The sequence below is a fragment of the Tenrec ecaudatus genome, chromosome 15 (assembly GCF_050624435.1).
Source record: "Tenrec ecaudatus isolate mTenEca1 chromosome 15, mTenEca1.hap1, whole genome shotgun sequence".
Classification (NCBI taxonomy): Eukaryota; Metazoa; Chordata; class Mammalia; order Afrosoricida; family Tenrecidae; genus Tenrec; species Tenrec ecaudatus.
The window spans coordinates 70566419-70580916 of record NC_134544.1 but is presented as its reverse complement, the minus strand read 5'-3'; the positions used below and the strand labels follow the sequence as shown (position 1 = coordinate 70580916).

At 42.9% G+C, this 14498-nt stretch overlaps 1 non-coding gene across 1 annotated transcript; it reads right to left on the bottom strand.

The window, feature by feature from the left end:
* Window positions 1–281: 281 nt before the first annotated feature.
* LOC142428338 (U1 spliceosomal RNA) lies at window positions 282–445 on the bottom strand. The gene has a single exon (XR_012780259.1). It is a non-coding gene; the product is annotated as a U1 spliceosomal RNA (small nuclear RNA).
* Window positions 446–14498: the final 14053 nt, after the last annotated feature.

Genomic DNA, 14498 nt, shown 5'->3' with positions numbered 1-14498 from the left:
AGGGCACAATAGTTTTGGGGCTTATTGGTCAATCTAAAATCTAGTAAGAATCGTTTAAAGAGCTGTTTCCAATGACAATAGCAGTAGGACTCTGAGAACGAAGAACATTTTGTATCTTTGACCAATGTTACTTCGTAATTCAGGAATAAAACATATAACTTTAAAAATAAAGATACTAGATCTTTCTAATGATGTGTTTCTTCTAAACGCAGTCCATGCAGATAATGTTAATACAGAGATCATGTATCTGAACTTTTTTTTTCTTTTCTTTTTTTTAATAACAGGGGAGAGCGTGATCGCAGTCCCCCACTACCACAAATTATGCAGTCGAGTTTCCCACATTTGGGGAAATCGCAAGGGTCAGCACATCCGGAGTATAATGGATAAGCCTCGCCCTGGGAAAACCACTTTCGTGATCATGGTATCTCCCCTGCCAGGTAAGTATTCATGATTCTGAAAATTATCTAAACTCTTTGTCAAGATAGAATTTATTATTCTAATTTGCTGTTGTTGGTCTTAACCAAAAACCCACACAGCATGTCATTTTCAATACATCTGAATGTTTTTTCTATGTCCCATGTAACTTGGACTACGGTGAATTATAAATCCTTGTGCCTAAAGATGGTTGCTAGTTTGAAACAAACTAAATAATACATACCTAAAAACACCCATATGTGCTTAAGTTTTACTTTTTCTCCTTTTATAATCACTCAGTCATGTTTTGATTTTATGAATAAGAAATATGGGGGCATCAAAGAACACAAAATCATCTCATTGACTGCACACCTCCATGATAGGATCGCTGAAGACAAATGGGTGCACAAGCAAATGTGGTGAAGAAAGCTGATGGTGCCCGGCTATCAAAAGAGATAGTGTCTGGGGTCTTAAAGGCTTGATGGTGAACAAGCGGCCATCTCGCTCAGAAACAAATAAGCCCACATGGAAGAAGCACACCGGCCAGTGCGATCACGAGGTGCCCAAGGGACCAGATATAAGGCATCATGCAAAAAAAAAAAAGATATAAGTGTGTGTATGTATGTGTATTTATGTGTATATGTATATATGTATGTGTATATATATATTATATTAAATGAAGGGGGAAGTGCAGAGTGGAGACCCAAGGCCCAAGTGTCGGCCAATGGAGATCCCCTCATAGAGGGGCTTAGGAGAGGAGATGGGTTAATTAGGGTGTGAGGTAGTATCGATGAAGAACACAGCTTTCCCCCAGATCCTGGATGCTTCCTCCCCCCAACTACCATGATCCGAATTCTACCTTGCAGGGCTGGATAGGACAGAGGCTGTGCACTGGTACATATGAGGGTTGGAGATACAGGGAATCCAGGGTGGATGATACCTCCAGGACCAAGGGCGTGAGGGACGATGCTGGGAGAGTGGAGGGTGAGTGGGTTGGAAAGGGGGAACTGATTACAAGGATCCACATGTGACCTCTTCCCTGGTAGAGGGACAGCAGAGAAGGGGGGAAGGGAGACCCCGAATAGGGCAAGATATGACAAAATAACGAGGTATAAACTACCAAGGGCATATGAGAGGGGGGAAAAGGGAGGGAGGGGGGAAAAAAAAAGAGGACCTGATGCAAGGGGCTTAAGTGAAGAGCAAATGCCTTGAGAATGATTGGGACAGGGAATGTATGGGTGTGCTTTATACAATTGATGTATGTATATGTATGGATTGTGGTAAGAGTTGTTGGAGTCCCTAATAAAATGTAAAAGAAGAAAAGAGGAGAAAAAAATGATTAGGGCAAAGACTGTACAGATGTGCTTTATACAATTGATGTATGTATATGTATGAACTGTGAAAAGAATTGTATCAGCCCCAATAAATTGTTAAAAAAAAAAAAAAGAAATATGGGGATATTCAAAGGTGAATTTTCTGTTAACTCTTTTGATTAAGCAATCAGGGAGGGGGAGGTGGTAGGAGGCTGATACCTGTAGTTTTTTTTTTTTAAGTACAACATAAGCCCGCTGAGGTAAGAATAAAAATTTTTTTTAAAAAAGCAAAAGTGGCATAGGGGAAAAAGCTACTGTATACAAACATTTTTGAGGCAAAGACTGTGTAGTATGGTAGAGACCAGACCAAAACCAGGCATGCACATGGTAGACCATGGTGGAGGAGGGGGGGAAAGGAAAACAAAAGGATGAATATAAGGAAGAAAAAGGTAGTGGGGGCAAGGGGCACTAATCCACCCAAGGGGAGGGTATTGTTTATATCTCCACAGGGAAAGTGGGACCAGACTTCAACCAAGTGCCGCAAGGTGTGAATGCAATATCCAGGCGTGGATTAGGAAACCAGTGGAGACATCTGGGAAGCTGGCCCCAGCACCATAAATGAAGTGGATTCCTGCCCTCCCCCGAAAAGAATTTGTTCCAAAGGACTACATTGACTCTGCAGCTCTGGGAGATGGACATATCTGATCAGAGCACATGGGAGCAGATGAAGGGGCAGGAGGAGAGAGTGGAACACAGCCTGGCCCACCAGGCCATGAGGAGGATGTTCCTGAGTAGAGCAGCCAGTCCACAGAGAGAACAACATGGCTGGCCCCACTATGAGAAATGATGCCACTCAGTGACTAAGGGCGATACAGGGGACAGCACCGGAGACACCGTGTGAGAATTACACCAGACCTGATCCCACCACACCGAGGCAAAGCACTGGGGGACTGCAGCGGAACAGCAAGGGAATGGAGTGGCAAGGTCCCCAGGGAATGCTGAAAGTGGACTTTGGGACCAGGGCGTGCTGCCCCAACAGACTGGACTGGAAAACGCTCCTAAGGGCCAGCAAATGATCTCTGAACTAACTACAAGCCTTTCTTTTGTGAAGTGTTTTGTTTTGTTCTTTGTCTGTGGTTTGTTTTTGTTGTTTTGTTGTCTGGTTGTATACTGTTGCTTTGTATTCCTCTGTCTTGTTTTCATGCATGTTAGTGTCTCCACAGGTCTGTCTGAATAGGACAGGGTTGAAGAACTATCTGGACGAAAAAAAACGGGACCGACAGTTCCGGGGGGACTTGGGGTGGCGGGGTAGGGGGGAAAGGAAGTGGGGTTAACAAACACAGGGACAAGGGAACAACATGGGACCCAAAATGGTAGAGAGGGGGGAATGGCAGGCATGGTGGGAAATGATCAAGGGTAAGGTTGCTTAGAGAAGAGGTATACTCTCGCCCAGGTGGCGACGAAGCATGGTAGTAGGGCAGGAGGCAAGTCAAGGGAGATGGAGGAAAGAGCTAGGAGTCAAAGGGCATTTATGGAGGTCTAGACAAAGACATGTACTTGCAAATATATACAGGAGGATGGGGAAATAGATCTATGTGTCTATATTTATAGGTTAAGTATTAAGGTGGCGGAAGGATCTTGAGCTTCTACTCAAACACTCCCTCAATGCATGAATACTTTCTATTATTAAATTAGAACTCTATGATGCTCACTCTCCCGACACAATGGCTGGTGCCAAAGTGGGTGAACAAGTAAATGTGGTGAAGAAAGCTGATGGTGCCCGGCTATCAAAAGAGATAGTGACTGGGTTCTTAAAGGCTTGAAGATAAACAAGCGGCCATCTAGCTCAGAAGCAACAAAGTCCAAATGGAAGAAGCACACTGGCCAGTGCGATCTCGAGGTGCCAAAGGGACCAGGTATAAAGCATCATGCAAAAAATAAAAAATATATATGTGTGTATATATATGTGTGTGTATGTATGTATATGTGTGTGTGTGTGTGTGTATACCATATTGACTGAAGGGGGGAAGTGCAGAGTGGAGACCCAAGGCCCAAGTGTTGGCCAATGGAGATCCCCTCACAGAAGGGTTTAGGAGAGGAGATGGGTTAATTAGGGTGCGAGGTAGTACCGATGAAAAACACAGCTTTCCCCCAGATCCTGGATGCTTCCTCCCCCCAACTACCATGATCCGAATTCTACCTTGCAGGGCTGGATAGGGCAGACTTTGTACACTGGTACATATGAGGGCTGGAGGCACAGGGAATCCAGGGTGGATGATACCTTCAGGACCAAGGGTGTGAGGGGCGAAGCTGGGAGAGTGGAGGGTGAGTGGGTTGGAAAGGGGGAACTGATTACAAGGATCCACATGTGACCTCCTCCCTGGGAGAGGGACGGCAGAGAAGGGGGGGAAGGGAGATTCCGGATAGGGCAAGATATGACAAAATAACGATGTATAAATTACCAAGGGCACATGAGGGTGGAGGGAGCGGGGAGGGAGGGAAAAAAAGAGGACCTTATCTAAAAGGCTTAAGTGAAGAGCAAATGCTTTGAGAATGATTGGGGCAAAGAATGTACCGATGTGCTTTATACAATTGGTGTATGTATATGTATGGACTGTGATAAGAGTTGTATGAGCCCCTAATAAATTGTTTAAAAAAAAAGAAATGTCTGATGTGTTGTAAGATATTATTTCTGACTGAAAGCTTTACCATATTTATCGCATATATTAGGTATTTTTCCAGTAGGCATTCATTGATGATCACTGAGGTTCTTCTTCCAGATAAAGGTTTTTCCACATTCACCACACACATGGGGTTTCTTTCCAGTATGAGTTCACTGATGAACAGTGAAAACATTCTTCCAGGTATAAGCTTTTCCACATTCACCACATACATAGGGTTTCTCTCCCGTATGAGTTCGCTGATGAACAGTAAGGTTGGTCTTCCTGATAAAGGTGTTTCCACACTCACCACATATATGCGGTTTCTTTCCTGTGTGAAATGTCTGATGTGATGTTAGGCTTTGCTTCTGACTGAAAGCTTTACCACACTCACTGCATACATAAGGAGTTTCTCCAGTATGACTTCGTAGATGAATTTTGAGATGTGCTATCTGAATGACATACATAGGGTTTGTCACAATCATGACATACATAGGGTTTCTCTCCAGTAGGAGTTTGCTGATGAGCAGTGAGATCACTGTTCCTGTTAAATCCTTCCCCACATTCACTGCATACACAGGGGGTACCTACCACATGAGTTTTCTGATGTTCCTCGCAATATGTATTACTGTGGTAAGCTTTGCCATATTCCAACCCTGTGTATGGGTTTTTTCCTTTATGTGCTATTTGATAATGTACAGTGAGTTTGAATGCTTTGTCGAACCCTTGCCCACCCTGAATGCATTCATAAGTCTTATCTAGAATATGACTGAAGTGGTGCTCACAGAGGAAAGACTCCTTGAAGAAGGTTCTCCCACATTTATCACCTATGCGTGGTTTCTCAGTTTTGTCAGATTCCTGATGCTGAATGCATTGTGACTTCATACTACTGGATTTTTCACAATCAGGAAATTTCATTTCAGTATAAAATGGTTCCTGTTGAATATCAAGAAAAGTTTTCTCGTCTCCATTGAAAACAACTGACTTCTTTATTTTAGAATTGTGTAAACAATCCAAATGGTAAACACGGTTACTATAGAAATCAGTTTGAGTGTGAAAATAATGAATGAACACAACTTTGGTAGTTGCTTAATAGGACTGTGAAAATATAAAAAGAATATAAATACAAGCAAAACACAGACACACAAGGGTGGTAAGGCCTGCTAATTTCAGTTGCTTGAGATCAGATGTATTCATTCCATCAGTCTTTACTGAAAGAGAACTAAGTACTAGACAAACTGGAAATGTGAAAAATGCAGAATGTTCAACTTCGGAGAACACAATTTTACAGGTATATATGAGACTTATGGAAAGCCTACAGTCTATCTTACAAAACTCCTCTTCCAGTGTTTTCCTGTGGGGGTGTCCAGATTGCTGTGACATAGAAAACAATGCCACCAGTATTTAAAATATCATCAGGATCACACATGGTGCACAGGTCTAAGTAGAAATTCCAGAAATACAGACTAGGAGGAAGAACTGGTGATTAACTTCTAGAACATGAGCCCCTCAGGTTTAATGGCACTTAAATAACACTTTATAAGTACTAAGTTCTCAAAGTACAGTCAACAGTAATGATGTGGATGGAGTAATCCTTTGGGGACCTTCACTGTGTGACATGACAGGAGAAAATATAGCTGCCTACAAACATGTACTAATAATTGGAAGACAGAATATATGAAGCACTATCAAGAAAAATGGCAAGTTGTCAAAATGATATGTTTAAAAACTGATATTGTATGTATTATTGTACTTTAAGCACTAGTTATTTTTAGATTTAAGTGGTTTATAAGACTGAGACTGACAAATTCATTAAGATTGGTGTCATGCTCATCATCAAAAACAAGTACATTGCAAGATCCTTCCTGAATTACAATGTTGCCATGGGTGGGTTAATTTTCACATGCCTGCAAGTAAGAACATTGACTACAAGTGTTATTAAAATTTTTGTACCAACTCTTAAAGCAGACATAAACTGTGGGATCCAGCCTCACAGTTAAATGGGTTCATAGAAGTAGCATGTGACATTTAGGAAGATAAAGCAGAGAGCAAAAAATAGAGTATAGCAGTCTGATCTGTAATGCTGATGAGTGATCGACGTCATTTAACAGTGTTTATATAGGAGTGAGACATGCAAGTCTCTAGCAGCCAAATACATAACAGAATGGGCAAAGTGTGAATCTGGGACACCCTGAACGTTTTAAAACACTTCATGATAAGTATCAAGCTGTGAAATTGAGGACCAGGAAGAGAGCATTTGTAGATGAATTCTCTATTGTCTGCATTAAAGAAGCCTGCAAGGCCAGTATTCTGGGTGGAGGGAGGCCTTCATATTTGTATGTTAGAGAAGAGTCCCAGTCATATGGTCCTAATGAAAATTCATCCCCATCATCCCCACAATATCCTCCCATTGTAGTGATACCTTAATGATACCTCATAGGAGCACATGGCTAATCTCTAACAGCCACCAGCTTTATGTATAGAAGCAGACACACTCATATTATATTCCCAGTCAGGGGACAAGTTACTCCCCTCTAACTGCCCTCAGCACTGGTGTTAAGTTACTCAACCAATGAACTAAGGGACCTCCAGCGTAAAGAAACTTCCCACCTCATTATGTAGGTAGGTGTCTGTGTGTGTGTGTGTGTGTGTGTGTGTGTGTGTGTGTGTGTTGTGGGGTGGGGATGGGTTTGCATGCCCGGAGTTAATATAAATCGGTGAGTGTATATATTCTCTCTATCCAGCTCAGACCTGACATCATGGATGAGGTGACCGCAGAAATACTTTTCTCTCCCTTTTTATTTCTGCCCCTCAGTTACACAACTGTCTCTTAGGACCCATCCAGAAGGCATGTAAGAGACAAAGGAATAGTTGACTCCTTGATAGCAACAAAGAGAACCTTATTACTCTTAAAGCTAGGCATCTTTTAGATGAGTAGCAAAAGTTGGATGCCTTTAGGAGACAGCTTTATACTTTCATCTAACGGAAAGCAGTGTAGACAAAACTCTTTGTACCTGGAGGATTGTGTGTTATCACCTTTATCTATATCCTCTGGACTCTGGACAATTTCCTCTAGCACTAGCCCTTGTCTTCTAAGCCCTGCTGGTAAGAAGTATAGAAAAGAGGCTGCTTACACTTTTATGAAGGTTCTGTTTTCCACAATAAAGAGATTGAAGAGAGGGAATAAAAGGGAGCTGATATCAAGGAGTTCTAAAATAAAGAAAATGTTTGGAAACATTGTGGTAGCAATTGTTTAATAGTGTTTCATGTGATAGAACTATGGAATGTTATGATATCTGTAAGACTCACAATAGAATAATTAAAACTATATATGTATTGAAAATTTAACCAAGGACTTCTGGGAAGATGGCGGATCAGGAGACCAGCATACTCTGAGAGTACTTTCAAACAAGGCGGGTTTGCTGTCCAGGTAGCCGAGTGGAAGGAGTCTGATGAGTGAAATATCCCCCGGGACAGCACCCCACCCCATACATTAGTCCTGAGCCAGGGCCTCGGTAATCCAGGATCCGATTTGTGGGAAATATCATGTCATTAAGCTCCCGCCACCGCAGCTCCGTCTAGCTATATAGTCCCACTCCATCCCCAGACTGGGACCCCGTGCTCCGAGTTGCTTGACTGCTCTGCCGAAACAGGCACAGTGGTGGTGGGACCCCCTACAGCAACTGCCCACTCGAGGGACCCCACTTGGAGAGAATCTTCCCTTTCCTGTGGTTCCCCTCTCCCCACATGGCACGGATCTGCACTTGGGCCGCATCCCTCACTCCATTCAACCAAGGCCTGGGTAATTGGTCTACAGGCTACTAGTGGCTGCCTGGGCAACCCCCACGGGGGACCATCCACCCCTATTGGTGCATGGGACCTCTCCACTGCCACCTCGTATGCCTGACCCCCAACCCACCCCCCCACACACACACACCTTCGGTCAGCCTAGCTCCCGCTTCACTTCCCACCAGCAAGGGCCTTCACCCGGAGCCCAAACCGCTTCTGTCCCTGATGCTGCATTTACGCAGGAGCTACTGCAGGCTGACTTGCACCACCACAGAGCCCAGTGCCCGCAGCCCAGGGAGCGCTAAAGCCTCCTGCCTCGGGGCGTTCCTTCCAGCATTGACATCCCTGGGCGTAACAGTGGGCACTCCTGCCAGTTAGGAACGCGAGCAAAAGGGCTTTGTGGCCCCGCTGGAGCAGCTTTGCCTTCCCCGGTGTGCTGCGCGGTTTCCAGCAGCCTGTGGCTGAGTACTGAGCCTGTTCTGGTGCGTTCCTCCCAGGGTGGAGGGCCGACTCACCTCGGTCTGATCCAGCTCAGAACAGGACGCTAAGGAGCCTGCGCTGCTCCCTGCCTGCAAGGAGCCGAGGTCGTGGCTCTGTGGTCCCCACCGGTACTGTTTGTATGCTCCAGCTGGCTTTCACCAGTGCAGTGCACTGTGGGAACCCCAGTACCAGCTTCTAAGCCTACCCCAGCCCTTTCCAGCTGGTACAGGAGGCAAGCACTGAGGCCTTTGCCTCCCTCAGCACCCCTTGTGGCCCCAGTCTTTTCCTGCCAGTGCAGGAAGCTTATCCCTCTGGGGCTTCTCCCGCCTTGGTAGCCTCTGCCCACAGGCTTAACTCTACAGGACTGCAGGGACCTGGGAGTGGTGGTTGATCGGAGGAGCATTTTTCACTCACATAGCCCTGCTCCAGAGCCCAGATCAGCAACATGTCCTGTGGTAGTGAGGACTGGCCCACCTCCGCCTTCTATAAGGCATTTCTAACTTAGAGGGAAAAGAATGGGGGAATTTATATATATATCTTTTATCTCATGCTTGTTTTCTTCTTTTTTCTTTCACTTTCTTTGTTTTCTCTCTTTTTCTTCCTCCTTTTCATTATTACTATTACTTCTCTTCTGTCCCTTTTCTATAGGTTTTCTATCTTTTTTTGCTCCTTCCACTTTCACTTATCACTTCTTATCTCCTCTTTTATAGCTTCCCCTTCTGTCTTTCTCTATTTTTTCTCCCAATTTTTTTAAAAATTATTTTTTTAATTTTAACTTTTCCATTTTTATTACTAAAAAGGGGGGGGTTATTAAGGGTATCCTGACAGAAAAGGTCAAAGCAGCCCGGGGGCACTCACTGAGGCTTCAGCCTCCACTCCAGTCGCTGAAACATCTCACCATTGCTGGTCACTAAGCCTTCTGGGAATTCTGCCTACACAGCAGTCTGACCCATCTTTAGAACAGGTCATAGGCATCGCCTGAAAGAATTCTTAACAATAACACAGATAAGGGCCCCCTGACCTCCCAGAAATATGGGGGCCTAAGATAGGGTCGAGGAAAAATCAACAGACTACATCACTCCCAACAGAAAAGAGAAAACATAGTAGCAGAGCTAACGTCTCTCATAGAATAAACAGATACAGATCTTCCCCAGAAGGAAATCTTCAGCCGTCTGCTGGCAATACTACAGGAACTGAGGGAAGCAACCCAGAATAAGGATACAATAATAGAGAAGTTGAAGTCCATAATAGAGGGGATGAAATCAACCCACCAAAGGGAACTACAGGAGCTAACAAAGGAGGTAGGAGAAGCCACACACAAAGTCACTGAATTAAGATTGGGCTTGAGGAGGCAGAGAACCATATCAGTGATCTTGAGGACACCCAAACAGACCTAAGCAAGTGAGAAAGACAGGAAAATTAAACAAGCAGAAGATAACCTGAAATCAATTACAGATGAAGAGGAATAATATTCAAATAATTGGTCTACTAGAGAACAATACAACACACAAGTCAACAGCCAAGATAGTAAAGGAATTTCTGGAAGAAAACTTTCCCACCCTAACAAGGAAAAGCAGGCACTCCTTAGAAGCAGAAAGGACGCCAGCTAGATTAGACCCCAAGAAGAACACACCAAGACATAGAATAGTAAAAGTATCCAATTTAGAGGGAAAAGAAAATTTTAAGAGTAGCAAGAGAAAGGAAGACAGTCACATACAAAGGAGCGCAGATAAGAATATGCTTAGACCTATCAGCAGATATCATGAAGAGGAGGAGAGAATAGAGCAACATCTCCCAAAAGCTGAAAGAAAAAAAACCTCTCCCAGAATCCTGTACGCTACCAAGTTATCCATTAAGGTAGATGCTGAGATAAGGGTCTTCGAGGACGAGGAAAGACTCAAAGGATATGCTTCAAGACACCCGACCCTGCAGAAGATACTGGCTGATTCACAATGACCAGAGGATCAATCTCCACCAAGAACTAACAGGAGACCACCATATAGCCCATCTCCATCTAGAAGCCAACATACCAGCAACAATTACCTGGACAACAGGGTCGCAGATGGAAAAGAAGACAAGATAGAAACTCTCCACTCAAACACAGTACACTGATATGAAGTTATCCAAAACACAAAACAGGATATGACAACTATGAATCCACAGATAGTGATAATAACTCTGCATTCCAATGGACTCCACCGGTCCATGAAAAGAAAAAGACTTGAGGACTCATTCACAAAACATAATCCATCAGTCTGCTGCCTGCAAGAGACACATCTTAAGGCACAGCCATGAATATGCTAAGAATAGAGGGCTTGCAGAGAGTTTACCAATCCAATGGTAACTCAAAAAAAGGCAGGGGTGGCTATTTTAATCTCTGACAAAATGGACTTCAAGATCCAAACCATAAAAAGAAACAAAGAGGGGCATTACCTAATGCTCAAAGGTTAAGTAAACCAAGAAACACTTAGCATATTGAATATTTATGCTCCTAATAATGGTGTGGCAAATTTTGTCAAACTATTAAAAAGATGAAAAAAGAAATCACATACTCAACAATCAAAGTAGGTGACCATAACACTCCACTATCAGATAAACACAGATCACTGGGAAAAAGCTCAGTAAAGAGGCGATAGAGCTAAACAATGTAATTAGGCAACAGGGCCTGATAGACATTTATAAAGCTTTTCATGCAAATGCAAAAGCGTTCACATGGATCTTTTACAAGAATAGACCGCATGCTGGGACACAAGTCCAGCCTGAGTAAATTCAAACACAGATATTATCAGACATCCTTCTCATATCACCTTGCCATAAAACTGGAGATTAACAAGAGGACGTCCAGAAAAGCAAGGGCAACCAATTGGAGAATGAAACATGATCTCCTGTGACATGAATGGGTACAGGTCCAGATTAGAGAGGATATTAAGAAGTTTCTAGAAACTAGGAGAACAAGAACACAACATATCAAAACATATAGGACACTCCGAAGGCAGTTAGCAGAGGTAGCTTGATATCATGAAATGCATATATGAAAAAAGGATATGCACATGACAGATACGGTAACACAAAATCTCCAACAACTAGAACAGAGTCAGCAGAACAACCCCTCCAATAGCAAGAGAAAAGAAATAATGAAAATCGGGGAGGAGTTAAACCAGTGGGAAGACAAGAGAACAATGCAAAAGATAAATGCAGCTAAGAGCTGGTTCTATGAAATAATTAACAAAATTGACAGTCCTCTGGCAAAGCTTACCAAGGATAGAAAGGAGGAAACATCAATAGCCAGGATGAGGGATGAAAGGGCAATAACAACAGATCCCAATGAGATTCAAAGGATAATCACAAAGTACTATGAAGGTTTGTACTCTAATGTATTCAGAAACATGGAAGACATGGATAAATATTTGGAAAAACAGTCTGTCCCTAGATTATTTCCGAGATCAAGAATCTCAACAAACCATAGTGAAGGAAGGAATAGCTTCATCAAGAACCTACCAACAAAAAAAGCTTCAGGGCCAGATGGCTTCACCGCAGAATTCTACCAAGCATTCAGGGAAGAGTTGACACCGGTCCTCCACAAAGTATTCCATATCATAGAAGAGGATGGCAAACTCCCAAACTCATTTTACGAAGCAAGCATTACTTTGATACCCAAACAGGCCAAAGATGCCACAGGTATAGAGAATTACTGACCAATATCTATCTCTAATGAACATAGATGCAAAAATCCTTAACAAAATTTTGGCCAATAGAACACAAAAGTATATAAAACATATCATCCACTATGACCAGGGAGGATTCATCCGAGGGATGCAGGGATGGTTGAACATCCATCAATATTATACACCACATTGAGAAGAACAAGGATAAAAACCATATGGTAATAGCCATAGACATAGACAAATATTTGACATCAAACACCCATTCCTAATTAAGACACTCATTGAGATAGGTTTGGAAAGTATATTCTTCTAGCTGTTACAAGCTATCTATGAAAGGCCAACAGCCAACATCATAGTCAATGGAGAAAAGACAAAAACAATCCCACTGAAAAAGGGCACAAGACAAGGATACCTCCTGTCCCCACTTCTATTCAATATTGTTCTGGAGGTTCTGGCTAAAACCATAAGACAGCGGAAGGACATTTAAGGTATCCAAATGTGGGAGGAGGAGGTGAAACTATTGCTATTTGCAGACAACATGATCCTGTACATTGAAAACCCCAAAAGCTCGACAGCTGGAGTACTTACAGCAATAGAGGAATATGGAAGATCAATAAACAGAAGTCGGCAGGTTTTCTATACACATCAGACAGAACCTTGGAAGAGGGGATTAAGAACGGAGTACCCTTTACAGTAGTTAAGAGCAAACTGAAATACGCAGCAATATAACAAAAAATGCTAAAGACCTAATTAAGGAAAACTATAGGACCCTACTACAGGAAACCAAAATCGACCTCCACAAATGGAATAACATCTCCTGCTCTTGGATTGGAAGGCATAACATAATAAAGATGACAGTCCTACCTAAATCACTTTACAAGTTCAATGCTATACAATTGCAAATATCATCAATCTTCTTCAAAGAAATGGACAAATTGACCACCATTTTCATATGGAGAGGGAAGAAACCCAGAATTAGCCGAGAACTCCTCAAGAAGGACACAGTTGGAGGACTTGCCTTACCCAATTTTAATGCCTATTACACAGCTACAGTGGTAAAATAGCATGGTAATGGAACAATGAGAGACACTCAGACCAGTGGAAAAGAATAGATACCCCAAAACTAAAACCATCAGCATATAGACAACTGACCTTCGATAAGGATCTCCAAACCATCAAGTGGGAAGCAATGCCCTTTTTAACAAGTGGTGCTGGGAACAATGGATTTCTACATGTAGAAAGATGAAGCAAGACGTTTACCTCACCTCATGCACAAGAATAAACTCAAGGTGGATCACAGACCTAGAAGTTAAACTCCAAACCATAAGGACCATCAAGGAAGGAATTGGGAGTAAACTCAGAGCACTGACCCAGGGAACTCATAGGCTCACTGCAATAGAGAAGGGTACACACACAGGTGAACTGGAAATCAACAAATGGGATTTAATAAGAATAAAGTACCTGTGCACTTCGAAAGACTTCACCAAGAGGGTGACAAGACAACCCACAGACTAGGCGAGGATTTTTAGTAATGACACACCAGACAAAGGGCTCATTTATAAAATCTACAACACCATCATGTCCTGCAAAAAGAGGAAAACAGTTAACCCCCTAAGGAAATGGGCCAAAGAACTGAAATGAACTTTCACTATGGAGAAGACCCATATGGCCAATAAGAATATGAGAAATTGTTCCAGGTCATTAGCCATAAGAGAAATGCATATCAAAACAACCATGAGATACCACCTAACACCCCTGAGGCTATCCCAAATCAGAGAGCAACAAGTGTTGGAGGGGCTGTGGTGAAGTAGGAACCCTCCTCCACTGCTGGTGGTTGTGTAGATTTGTACAGGCACTGTGGAAAGCGATCTGGAGATACTTAAAGAAAATGGAAATTGATCTACCTTATGACCCAGTCATCCCTCTACTGGACATATACCCAGTGGAAACAACAAATAAAACACGACCAGTCATCTGTGCTTCCGTGTTTATTATGGCACAATTCACAATCTCAAACTCTTGGAAACAGCCTGAGTTTCCATCGATAGATGAATGGATTAGTAAACTCTGGCACATACACACAACGGAGTACTGTGCAGCACTGAAAAGCACGGAAGATCACGTGAAACATGTCGTTTCATGGGAAGAGCTGCAAGGAATCATATTAAGCGAGTTAA